This window comes from Erpetoichthys calabaricus, chromosome 2, assembly GCF_900747795.2.
Source record: "Erpetoichthys calabaricus chromosome 2, fErpCal1.3, whole genome shotgun sequence".
NCBI lineage: Eukaryota > Metazoa > Chordata > Cladistia > Polypteriformes > Polypteridae > Erpetoichthys > Erpetoichthys calabaricus.
In genome coordinates, this window is record NC_041395.2 from 50,329,181 (window position 1) to 50,343,246 (window position 14,066).

A 14,066-nucleotide genomic window follows, 5' to 3' on the forward strand; every position below is an offset into this window, starting at 1 on the left:
TCTTCCAGACTCCCACTTGTTGTGAGACTGACACTAAAGATTTTTAAAGATATTTTAAAGACAAACACAAAAGACCAAGGAGCAGAATAAGCTAAAGCAATGTGTTAGAAAATTAAATGAGTGACCATAATAAAAGTAGTACTATTTGAATGTATTTTAATAACATAAGGGCATGAATTATAGGTCATACTATTGGAAAGTTTTATTTGACATTTAAAAACGATTCTTTTCCTGGATAAAATGTGTTTGGGAGCCAACAGATCCAGTTTTTACTCATGAGTCAAACCAAATGAATTGATTCATTGAAAAATGCCGGAATACTCATCAAATGCCTAAGCTCTCTTTTTTACTTTCTTGTATACAAAGTATAGGGAAAGTATTGTAATCTTCCAAAGATTCGATGTCGAGATTTTGATGAACCTCAGCGTTTTAGACATCCCTGCGTCGAAAGATATCTGTGTGTCTGTCTGTGTTTGTGTGTGTGAATGTAAACATGATAACTTGGAGCATGTTTTCACTTAGGTCAACCACATTTTGCATACAAGTATTAGGTACAAAACATAGATTTCTATCAAATTTTGGGCTATTTCCGTTAACCGGAAGTGGTACTTTACCTGTTACCATTATCTTACTTTACATTTTATTCATACAACTGTAGAGTCTGATTTATTCAACTTTACTTTTATAATAATTGTTCAATATATTTTTGATTTGATTTGTTGTTGATGGTACTTTAATGTACATAATATAAAGATATAATTGTCTTGGGGTGTACTCCTCAAATACCCATCCCCATATCTGAGTGTACGAGAAAGTCTTAAGAGAGACCACTCCTGATTTTTATTTCTGCAGTAGTCTGCTTATAGAAACGTAATTAATTGCAATATGATCGGTTAAGGAAGTCACATAACTGGTTTGACAGCTTTTGTCACAGCTTATACAGTGTCACATAACACACACAGAGTGATCAAAAAAAAAAAAAAAAGCTGTAAAAGTAAACTACTTTATAGTAATGTGTAACATAAGATTTCATTGATTCACATGAAGAACAAATGATTTAAAGCAGATAATTAGGATCAGTGAACAAGCAAGTGCACACGTGATTTAAAAAAAGAGGACACTTTCAAGCTGGTAGATACTGTATACTGCTGGATAGCTCAAGGTTTCCACACAGGCACCTTCAGGACAAAAAGAAATATATGTTATTAGTAAAGTGACTAAAATAAGCTTCATTCCCTACCAACAACTGCATAGAATGGTCTGTGCATCATTTAAATAAAAGTAACGACATGATAACATTAAAACATACAAAGCCTCCAAGTTCAAGTACTTGCATCCATTTGCCCAATCATGACGTGTCAATACCTCTCTCACCAGTGGACTGGTTCCCCATGAGCTAAAAATGACACCAATCCCCAAGATGCCAGGGCATGATGTGATGTGTGTAATCTCTATCATTCCACCTCTTCCTAAAATACATTTTGTCTCTTCTCAATTGAACAATCCTCTACTGACTTGTTCTCCAGTGTAGCACAATTCAGTCACTGGGCTGTAGATGTTAACTTGCAGCTTGTAGGTGTATTTGTTTCAATTTCAACTGCAAATTGTATATATTGTACTGTATTTCTATTGAAATCATATAGACACTACATGTCACTAGATAACAGAAATCTTAGTTAAGGGCTGCACAGGTGCTGGAGCCTATCCTAGCTAGCATAGGGTGCAAGGCCGTCACAGGTTGAACACACACACCCAACACTCAGTACGGCCAATTCAGTGTTTGCAATTTACCTAACCTGCATGTCTTTGGACAGTGGGTGGAAACCCATACAGACACAAGGGGAACATGCTCCACCACTGTGCCACCATGCTGCCCATATATATATATATATATATATATATATAGAAGAGAAGGTCTGTGATACGGTTTGCATATTTGCAGCTGGAGATCCACAAAGGGAGAAAATGAATCGCGTATCATAAAGTAGTTTTAATTCCTAAGCTTTCAACCCCTACCAGGGGCCTTCATCAGAGGATAATGCTTAGACTTACAAGAATCAAAGGCAATATATAGCAAAAACAAAACCCAACCCCAACCACCATACAACTCCACGCCCCCCAGTGTATGTAATTTTTTCCAATATATTGCCTTTGATTCTTGTAATTCTAAGCATTATCCTCTGATGAAGGCCCCTGTTAGGGGTTGAAAGCTTAAGAATTAAAACTACTTTATGATACGTGATTCATTTTCTCCCTTTGTGGATCTCCAGCTGTAAGTATGTATATATATATATATATATATATACAGTGCATCCGGAAAGTATTCACAGCACATCACTTTTTCCACATTTTGTTATGTTGCAACCTTATTCCAAAATGGATTAAATTCATTTTTTTCCTCAGAATTCTGCACACAACACCCCATAATGACAACATGAAAAAAGTTTACTGGAGGTTTTTGCAAATTTATTACAAATAAAAAAACAGAAATCACATGTACATACGTATTCACAGCCTTTGCTCAATACTTTGTCGATGCACCTTTGGCAGCAATTACAGCCTCAAGTCTTTTTGATGCCACAAGCTTGGCACACCTATCCTTGGCCAGTTTCGCCCATTCCTCTTTGCAGCACCTCTCAAGCTCAATCAGGTTGGATGGGAAGCGTCGGTGCACAGCCATTTTAAGATCTCTCCAGAGATGTTCAATCGGATTCAAGTCTGGGCTCTGGCTGGGCCACTCAAGGACATTCACAGAGTTGTCCTGAAGCCACTCCTTTGATATCTTCGCTGTGTGCTTAGGGTCGTTGTCCTGCTGAAAGATGAACCGTCACCCCAGTCTGAGGTCAAGAGCGCTCTGGAGCAGGTTCCCAGTTCCTGCCGCTGAAAAACATCCCCACAGCATGATGCTGCCACACCATGCTTCACTGTAGGGATGGTGCCAGGTTTCCTCCAAACGTGACTCCTGGCATTCACACCAAAGAGTTCAATCTTTGTCTCATCAGACCAGAGAATTTTCTTTCTCATGGTCTGAGAGTCCTTCAGGTGCCTTTTGGCAAACTCCAAGTGGGCTGCCATGTGCCTTTTACTAAGGAGTGGCTTCTGTCTGGCCACTCTACCATACAGGCTTGATTGGTGGATTGCTGCAGAGATGGTTGTCCTTCTGGAAGGTTCTCCTCTCTCCACAGAGGACCTCTGGAGCTCTGACAGAGTGACCATTGGGTTCTTGGTCACCTCCCTGACTAAGGCCCTTCTCCCCCAATCGCTCAGTTTAGATGGTTGGCCAGCTCTAGGAAGAGTCCTGGTGGTTTCGAACTTCTTCCACTTACGGATGATTGAGGCCACTGTGCTCATTGGGACCTTCAAAGCAGCAGAAATTTTTCTGTAACCTTCCCCAGATTTGTGCCTCGAGACAATCCTGTCTCAGAGGTCTACAGACAATTCCTTTGACTTCATGCTTGGTTTGTGCTCTGACATGAACTGTCAACTGTGGGACCTTATATAGACAGGTGTGTACCTTTCCAAATCATGTCCAACCAACTGAATTTACCACAGGTGGACTCCAACTAAGCTGCAGAAACATCTCAAGGATGATCAGGGGAAATAGGATGCACCTGAGCTCAATTTTGAGCTTCATGGCAAAGGCTGTGAATACTTATGTACATGTGCTTTCTCACTTTTTTTATCCATCCATTTTCCAACCCGCTGATTCCGAACACAGGGTCATGGGGGTCTGCTGGAGCCAATCCCAGCCAACACAGGGCACAAGGCAGGAAACAATCCTGGGCAGGGTGCCAACCCACCGCAGGACACACACAAACACACCCACACACCAATCACACACTAGGGCCAATTTAGAATCTCCACTCCACCTAACCTGCATGTCTTTGGACTGTGGGAGGAAACCGGAGCGCCCGGAGGAAACCCACGCAGACACGGGGAGAACATGCAAACTCCACACAGGGAGGACCCAGGAATCGAACCCAGGTCACCAGATCTCCCAACTGCGAGGCAGCAGCGCTACCCACTGCGCCACCGTGCCGCCCCACTTTTTTTATTTTTAATAAATTTGCAAAAATCTCAAGTAAACTTTTTTCACGTCATTATGGGGTGTTGTGTGTAGAATTCTGAGGAAAAAAATGAATTGAATCCATTTTGGAATAAGGCTGTAACATAACAAAATGTGGAAAAAGTGATGTGCTGTGAATACTTTCCGGATGCACTGTACATATATATATACAACAACAACAACAACAACATTTATTTATATAGCACATTTTCATACAAAAAGTAGCTCAAAGTGCTTTACATAATGAAGAGAAGAAAAATAAAAGACAAAATAAGAAATTAAAATAAGACAACATTAGTTAACATAGAAAGGAGTAAGGTCCGATGGCCAGGGTGGACAGAAAAAACAAAAAAAAACTCCAGAAGGCTGGAGAAAAAAATAAATTCTGTAGGGGTTCCAGGCCACGAGACCGCCCAGTCCCCTCTGGGCATTCTACCTAACATAAATGAAATAGTCCTCTTTGTAGTTCGGGTTTTTCACGGAGTGTATATATAATGAAATAAAAATCATGAATAATTGTAACTGGCAGCAGTAAAGTTCTTTATAATAGGCAATAAATCCCCAAACCCCCCCCAACGCATGACACATCAAACAAACAGCATCATTAGAAACCTGCACCATCCCTTCCTTCCGGCAAATGCCACAGGACCAATGGCAGTTGCACCAGCAGATTCAGGGACCCAGAAGTCATTAGATTGCTGAACAGTCAATCTTAAGAATTCAAATATCATAACATACAATGTGTACAAACATATAATACTTGCAAATGCTTGTTGTATTTATTGTATGTACTGTATACATTGTGTGTGTATACTTTTGTTGTAATTTTTTGTTTGTTTGTCAACTGTTCTGAGGAGACAGGCAAATTTCTTTGTACTAGGCAATACACATGGCAATAAACTTGACTTGAATGTTTTTGGCATGAGGTAGAATGGAAGGATCTTCAAGGATTGCATAATACTATCAAGTCAACATGGATTATATTCAGCAGAGTAATGTTTCTTAACTTAAAACCTTTCCAAATTGTATATATTCACAATCTTTTTGAACCTGCTAGCTCCGATTGCAATGGTCTATAGGGATCTGTTCACTGACACAGTCTAGATGAATGTTTCTCAGCCTTTTTAATGTCTTGGCCCACTTTTTCACCTTTCACATCTTTTTAAGAGTCCCTCTTGGTGAACTGAATATTATCATCAGAGCAAGGAGTAGAATTGTATCATGCTTCGATGGTGGTGGCTAAGGCAACCCTCCATGACCCAATGCATGACCCACTTCACGGCCAACTAACATTATAAAGAACAGGAACTCATGACCTCCCGATGGGACCCAGTAGTTGAGAAACACTGGTCAGGATGATGAAATTTAATTTAGTAAGGACAGCAAAAAAACTGTTGTGTAACTTTTTTTTTCACTCTACCTTTGGTTGTCCGGTACTTGGTGAGATCAAAAAAATGTAATCTCCAGCTTAGTTACTGGTGGATTTAAAATAAAATGGCCCATTGTATTCAGTCATTGAAGCGAGACTAAAGACTTTCCTTGATTTTACAGCTTTGCTTGACTAAAGCCTGAACTTCTTCCTTTTTTTTATGACCTGTGACAGATGGCGGGGGCTCTTACCTGGTCGGGAAGGGACCAGGGAAGCAGATATGCACAGGGCAGATGCCTTGGATTCCCTCAAGACTCCATGGGAATTGGAGTTTAGAACAGCCCTGCTGAGTTCTATGGGGGCCACCAGAGAGAGCTGCAGAGCTCTACTTTGTCGAGCTTCAGCCACACCTGGGAGTGCTTCTGGACCCTGCTAACGGGCCACCTGGACTACTCCCAAGTGCAGCACAAAAGGAGCCACCTGCAGAGAGAGAGAAAAGAAGGCAAAGTGCTGTGTTCTGTTTTGTTGTGCTTAGTACTTTATTGTAGTGTTCATTGATAGGAAACGAAGGGATAGCGTTTAGCACATCAAAATGAAGCCGTGTTTGTTGTTGGACTTGTGCCTAGTGTCTGTCTTTGTAGCGTTTGGGGAGCTGATGTACCCCCTGATGGCCGCAGACCCCACACCCCCACAATACATTTAGGCATTACAGCAGTACCCAGTAGTCAGAACTACATCTTCACAACTCCAGCGGCCATTGATGTCTTGGTCTGTTACTGTTTGGATGTAGTTTGTATTTTCTTGCAAGTTCTTCTTGGGGCATTCTGGTTCTCTTAAATAAGTCTAAAGACGTGGAAGTTATGTTAAGATTGATCTTTTAATTAAGTGAGTGTGGCTGTGTATGTTATTGTGCTTTATGATAGACTGACCAGGGTTGGCTTCCAGTAACTCTAAAGTACATGGGACTCTACTGCCCTCTACAGGATTACCCTGCTTATTCACATTATCACCACACAGATGACATTGCTGTGGCAATTAATATTATGAATGAAAGGAAATTACCGTATGTACTTGCGTATAAGTCAGGTCTTGAAACCTGAAAAATCGATCATAAAATCAGACCCCAACTTATACGCCCATTGAAAAAAAAAGACGCTTACATTTTTTTTCATCTTCTTGCTTCCTCCCATCTTGCACCAGATGCATTGAATTTTGTTGCAGCAGCGCAGTTACCAATTTCTTTCGTGACTTCAATGACATTTAATTTAAAACCAGCTTCATATTTTCTTCTAAATGAATGCTCCATTGTAGATAAGGGGTGCTCTTACGATAAAGGTGTATGAGGGTGTGAGATACAAAAAACACAAAACAGTGCCAATGTGGCTTCGGAATACAGTAATCCCTCCTCCATCGCAGGGGTTGCGTTCCAGAGCCACCCGCGAAATAAGAAAATCCGCGAAGTAGAAACCATATGTTTATATGGTTATTTTTATATTGTCATGCTTGGGTCACAGATTTGCGCAGAAACACAGGAGGTTGTAGAGAGACAGGAACGTTATTCAAACACTGCAAACAAACATTTGTCTCTTTTTCAAAAGTTTAAACTGTGCTCCATGACAAGACAGAGATGACAGTTCTGTCTCACAATTAAAAGAATGCAAACATATCTTCCTCTTCAAAGGAGTGCACGTCAGGAGCAGAGTCTGTCAGAAAGACAGAGGAAAGCAAACAAATCAATAGGACTGTTTGGCTTTCGGTACAAAGCTGTTGAAGGCGGCAGCTCACACCCCCTCCGTCAGGAGCAGGGAGAGAGAGAGAGACAGAGAAAAACAAACAGTGAAAAATCAATACGTGCCCTTCGAGCTTTTAAGTATGCGAAGCACCGTGCAGCATGTCGTTTCAGGAAGCAGCTGCACAAAAGATAGCAACGTGAAGATAATCTTTCAGCATTTTTAGACGAGCGTCCATATCGTCTAGGTGTGCGAACAGCCCCCCTGCTCAATCCCCCTATGTCAGGATCAGAGAAAGTCAGCGCAAGAGAGAGAGAAAAGTAAACTGGGTAGCTTCTCAGCCATCTGCCAATAGTGTCCCTTGTATGAAATCAACTGGGCAAACCAACTGAGGAAGCATGTACCAGAAATTAAAAGACCCATTGTCCGCAGAAATCCGCGAACCAGCAAAAAATCCGCGATATATATTTAAATATGCTTACATATAAAATCCGCGATGGAGTGAAGCCGCGAAAGGCGAAGCATGATATAGCGAGGGATTACTGTAGTTTGGGTATTACTGTGTGGTCACGTAGGCACAATACATAGAAAAAAAAGGCAGTGGGCTCCGTGGTTACTTGCTCAGATGGGCATTAGCAAATCATAATCTCCTGGACTAATAGCGTGAGTTTTCCATATTCGACTTATATGACCAACATTATAAAATACCAGAAGTTATACGATAAAATCAAGCGCTGACTTATCCAAGGGAGAACTTAAACGCGAGTATATACGGTATGTTTATTTACTGGGTCTTTATTTTTTAAGGTGACTAAATTAACTGAAAGCTATTAAGAGAATTTCTTCTTGGGGGGAATCTGAGCAAAAGGAAAAGGATCTATGCTTCTCCTTTGGAATAGATACACAGTTGCATATGTAAATATGTATAAAAAATATATCAGTTTTATGGTATTGATATGAGCAAAGTAGATGTTAAATTGGGGATTTCATAATAACTGAAAGTTTTCAAAACAATAGTATGGAGGAAAAAATCTTTAAAGTTGATTGTTTGGTTCATCTTGTGATTTGATGTTCAAACATATTTTTAAGTAAATGCTAAGAATTTGTTTTTTTTCTGGTAATTAAATAAATACTTGATTATTTTATTAATAGAAGTGGGCGAAAGAATATATCCTTGTTTTTTTGAATGGCTTACTAAGAAGTAGTTGGGCTTGGTAAAAGGGGAAAGAAGCTGTTGGTTCAAAATAAACATCTAGTATGAGTTAATACTTACACTTGCCACCATTCTAGTGTGGTTGAAGTCCATACTGTATGGACATAGTCATCCCTAAACAGACTCAAGTAACCAGATAAGGAAGGCTAGCAAGGGCGCATTCCCCTACAAAGCTGGGGGTGTTTTTCCTGCTGCATTAACAATGAATAATAAAAAAATTAAAGGAAGAGTAGGAACATTCTAGGATAGTATGGAAAATAAAATGAAATGTCTTCTCAAGAAGAATATGGACCAAATATTGCCAATAAAAACAAGCAGAAAAAAGAGCCAAAGAGATGGTGGGTTTGTGTGAATACTTATTTGATATCTTATATATTTAGATCTTATATATATATAGATCTATACAACTCCAGCTGATTCAAAACTCTGCTGCAAGAGTCCTAACATGGACCAGCAACAGCGAGCACATCACACCCATCCTGCTTCACCTTCACTGGCTCCCTGTGTCTTACAGGATTGAATATAAAATTCTTTTAGTAACCTACAAAGCTTTAAATGGCCTCACACCAGACTACATCAGTGACCTTCTCCATCATTGTACTCCTGTATGCCTACTAAGGTCCTCTTATTCTGGCAATCTTGTTGTGCCCCACACTTACCTGCACTGTGTGGGTGGCAGGGCCTTTAGTTGTATACCCAGACGTTAGAATGACCTCCCGAAATGAATTAGATCAGCTGACTCCATTTTTTCTTTTAAAAAACAACTTAAAACTCATTTGTTTGGAAAGGTGTTTAACTTAATCCAACATTTTGCCCCTTCTTTCAGTTTACCTTTTTGTCCAGAGGCTCACTATAATTTGTGTGTGTTATGTCACAAATGATGTTATTTGCTAGGCTTTGTTTTAGTATTGGATTTAGTATTTTATGCTGGTTAATTGTCTTTTATTCTATTTAATGCATCTATTTGTTTTAATGTTCTATTCAGGAAACATCTGTATCCAATGTTACATATACTGTACCTGTTATTTCTTTATTAGACTCTGTGAAGTGCCTTCAGCAGGGGAAAGATGCTATATAAATAAAATTGTATTATTATTATTAGGTAACTACAGGAAAATGTAGCAGAGGTGGCGAATCCCAAGGGAGGCGATCAGGGGAATGTTTACAGAGACCGCTGTTTTTTTAAGTTGTGTCTGGAGAGACCAAAAGAACATGGAAACTATGTATTGTCATCATACTCTTTGGGCCCAAAGGTATTGTTGTATATAAACAATGTGCTATATATATTATTCAATGGTTATACTATGGATGCAATTTGTAACATGAAGAATGATTTGTTTTTGGAAATCTTATAAATGTTTTTTTTTGTTTAAAACATGTTCGTTACACACACATATGAGTGGAAACATTTATTGTTTTACAACTTTAAATAATATGAAGAGCGTTAAAAGATTGCTCTTACCTGTTATGCAAAGGCAGGGATTGTAATGTGACTCGGTGCCTGTACTGCTACCTCCGTCCTGGGTTGGAATCTCACTCCCAGCCATTGTCTGTATGAAGTTTGCTTGTTCTCCCTGTGTCTGTCTTAGTTTGTTTTGGTTTTTCTCCCCCATCCCCACAGTAATTGGCCCCAGTGTGTGAGTGTAGCTGTCTTTGTGACACCCTGGATTGAAGTAAATGGTTTGAGAATGTGTATACATGTAGGTATGTTATACAGAGGTGCCAATTCAGTCCAGTATTCATTATCTGACACATTAACTGGTATAAATACTTAAAGTTTAACTGCAGCAAAAAAAACAAACAAAAAAAAATAGTACATGTTTCCTAATATTCAAAGTATTTTTTTCCTCAAAAACAATTTTTGTTCCCAAACATTGCTATAACCCTCCTAGACAGACAGAAATTAGTAGAGCAATGGTAAATTGACAGTGCAATCAGCATGGGCCCTTAGACCACAACCACAGGGTGTATCTGCTTAGGAATTCCCTCAGGGCAATGCCTCCCTGTCAGCCATACATCCTCCCTGAAATGGCAAAAACAGGCCTTGTACTCCGGGTGTTCAGAATACAGCACAGCCCTTTCAGCCACTCGGGTTAAATGAGTTCTTCATGTGGTTTTGGCCCCAAGGTCAAGTCTGCTTCTGCCAGCTGAGAACTAAACTGCAGGGTGACATGAACCAGATTCACTCAGGGGGTGGGAGAGCATAATACAGTAGGAGAATTCCTCAAATACAATACTGGCAGCAGTAATTATCGGTACTAAGAGCATGAAATTTTACTACAAGATTTTAAAATTTTGTTGCAACTTTTTATTATTTTTTTCAGCCTTTTCCTTGAAATCAAAGTTCAAATGATTCAAACCTGCATCACTCACACTTGAATTAGAAGGCTAACATGACGTCGCAAGTGAACATACACGTGGACACTCATCACAGTGATAGCCGCATTCTTGTGTGCTGGCACCCGTTGCTTCATTTATTTTTGTGTACTGGTCCTTAGAAAAAGGGGTAATATACAGTAATAATAATAATATATTTATACATTTTATTTAATTCCACCTTTCTAGACACTCAGGGATACATTAAAAAATAAAACCATAAAGCAGTACAATTAAGTAAATAAATAAAACACATCTATTAAAATATAAAATTAAACATATAATCAGAAAAATTTAACAGGATAAAATGTATGGCACTGAGAAAGAAATTCTGAAAATGTGGCTTTTTTAAGGTGTTTTTTAAAGAAACAAAGAGAATCAAGAGTTCTGATTTAATGAGGGCGAGAGTTCCAGAGCCAAGGAGCAGCAGAACTGAAAGCCTGACCTCTCATGGTAGATGGGTGGTCTGAAGGGGCAACAAAAATGCCAGAAGTAGAAGAGCACAGTGAACAGGTTGGTGTATAATCTTTACAAAGTTATATTAAACTAGTCATTAAGCTCGTTACAATAACGGGCACTAGAACAGTAGTGCATACACATTAGTAGGAACAGTCTATATTAAATGACAAGGGACCTTGACCTCATTCTTTTTGTTGGTCGTATTTTTCTTTCTTTCAGCCTTTCTTTTGTTGATGTTTACTTGCTGAGCTGACCGTTCTTCGTGGGCTGCCACCATGTATTGTGTGTCTTTAATTTTCTGTGACAGTAATACTGTCTTGTACGTCCGCTGGCTTGTACGTCCGTAATATACCTTTAATTTTCTCTGGCGGTAATACTGGCTTGTATGTGGCTGTAATATGCGTCACTCTATTGTGTTCCTTTAATTTCCTCTCGCAGTAATACTGGTTTGTATTTCCGTAAAACACCTGTAACTTTCTCTGACAGTAATATTGCGCATCGCACCGTGCCACGCGCATGCGCACTTCACCAGAAGACACACACACACGGACACCTGGACGCACACAAGGATTTTATTAAAGAGGATGAGTGGCAGCCAGATCATGGAATCCATGGTGAGGACAAGAATCTTAAAAGTCGATATGGCACTTAACTGGGAGTCAACGATGTTTGTATAGAGAAGGTGTCATGTGATTATGAACTTTACTCAACAAGTGTACAGTAGAGTTCTGAACCAACTGCAGCCCCTTTACAAATTTATACGGGATACAAGACAGTAAGGCATTACAGTAGGCCAGCCTTGTGTGATGAACGCATGAATTAGTATCTCAGCCACAGGGTAGGACAGTGAGGGGCGCAGTCTTGATATATTATCACAGCTACTCAATACACATGACGTTAACATGCGGCTATCAACTAGTAACTTGCTGAAGTTACGTTAGCACTCTTGTTTAGCCTCTTTGAATCAATTAATAGGATTCACTGAAATGCAGTGACATAGCTAGAGTTCGTGCCATCATTAAAATGACGTATAGAGAAAAATTAAGATATATTTTGCATAGATTTATTCATATATAGAGAAACAGCAATACTTTTTCACATATAATTATTTATAAGCATCAACTTGACAAGAATATAGTATAGACGCACTGATAAGCTGTGTTCTGATTATTAGTTTAATATGATTACGATGTGAAAACCAGAACCAGTGTAGTGTACAAGTGATAGGTGGGGATGTTTTCTGTGCAGAAGAAAAACACATTCAGATTGATAATGAAACAAAATTATAAATTGTAAATTAGTTGTTTATCTTCCTGGAAATTATCGGTGTAATGTTTATGTTTATTTTTGTTATTGCCTCATAAATTTCAACTACTGTGTCTGATGCCGTCACAGAAGGACAATTTGAAAATTATTTTTGAAGCATTTGTGGATAAAAATCAGAAAATTTTACTTTTTTCATTCATGAGTGATATTTTTCCAAACCCTGCTGCTTACACAAGAATTGTACTGAGCCTTTTAGCCAATAATGCCGCCCCCAAAAATATGCTACCTAGGGCGGACTGCCCCCTCTTCCCTCCCCTAGCTACACCACTGCTGAAACAAGTTGTTCAAAAAGAATGAATTGTTTGTGAACCGCCCATTACTTGTACTACTCTTGGGCTATGTCTTGTTGGTGAAAAACGTGACTCATGTCTTGAAAGCCATTTTAGATTTTAATAGTGAAACAAAACCAACAGAAGTGCAAAACGAGTCTGTCGGCAGTAAAAATTTTGGTGATGCCCCAATGATAAATGGAAACCCCTGTAAGTAATAAAAAGCAATAAACCCAGTAGTGAACTCTCTGACACACCAAGGGGATGAATTGTGGGAAATGCAGTTAGTTGTTTGGTCAAATAAACTGAAATCTATTAATTAAGTAAGACTGAAGCCATGAGGTATCAGTGGTTATACCTAGTGAAGACAGGTGTTCCAGTAATAATGTGTGAGAAATGGTGTCAAACGCTGAATTAAGATCAAGAAGGATAAGAATATTTAGTAATCAAGAATCAACACCCTGAAGCAGATCATTTGTTACTCTAACCAAGGCCGTTTCATTGCTGTTTTAAACGGAAACTGGAAGGAAAAGGTTCAAACTATTTATTATGTTCAAATGGTCCTGTAGTTGGGAAGCAACAACATGTTCTAAAATTCTGCCCAGAAAGGGAAGATTGGAAATAATTGTTAAAATCGTTGGGATTTCTTCCAGCCTTCTTGCTAACAGGGTGACAGCAGAAATTTTAGGATAAACGGGGACTTCACCAGAGAAAAAGGAAGAATTAATGACAGCAGTCAAACGACGAAACAAGGGGAGGTCAGCACGCTTTGACTAAAACAGCAGGAATAGGTTCAAGTTGACATGTAGATGAAATAGATTTACGGACCATCTCTGATATCAAAATACCATTAACTGGAGAGAAATCTGAACAATACGTTGTGACAGGTGAGGCAGGACACGTCCAGGATGAAAGGGAAGGCAGTTGTGCAGCAACTGCGGATGAATGGTATTGATTTTAGGTGAGAAACATTTTAGAAAATCACAAGAAACTTCTGAAAAAGCAATAAAAAGTAGATGCACAATAACTGCTGTAAAAATAATTTTGGGATTTTCTTGACTAGTAGTAGAATAATGAGCAGGCATGGCAGCTATACGTGGATCCTTATATTTAACTAACCGTGTAAGCTTTTTACAGCACGGGGTCCTCAAAACCTAGAAACTTTTGAAATCGTCAGAAAAAAAAAATTGAAATGTCGAGATGTCAGGTAATTGAAAGTTTCTTCGGAGGTTTCATTTTGCCGGTGTGCTCGCCTCGC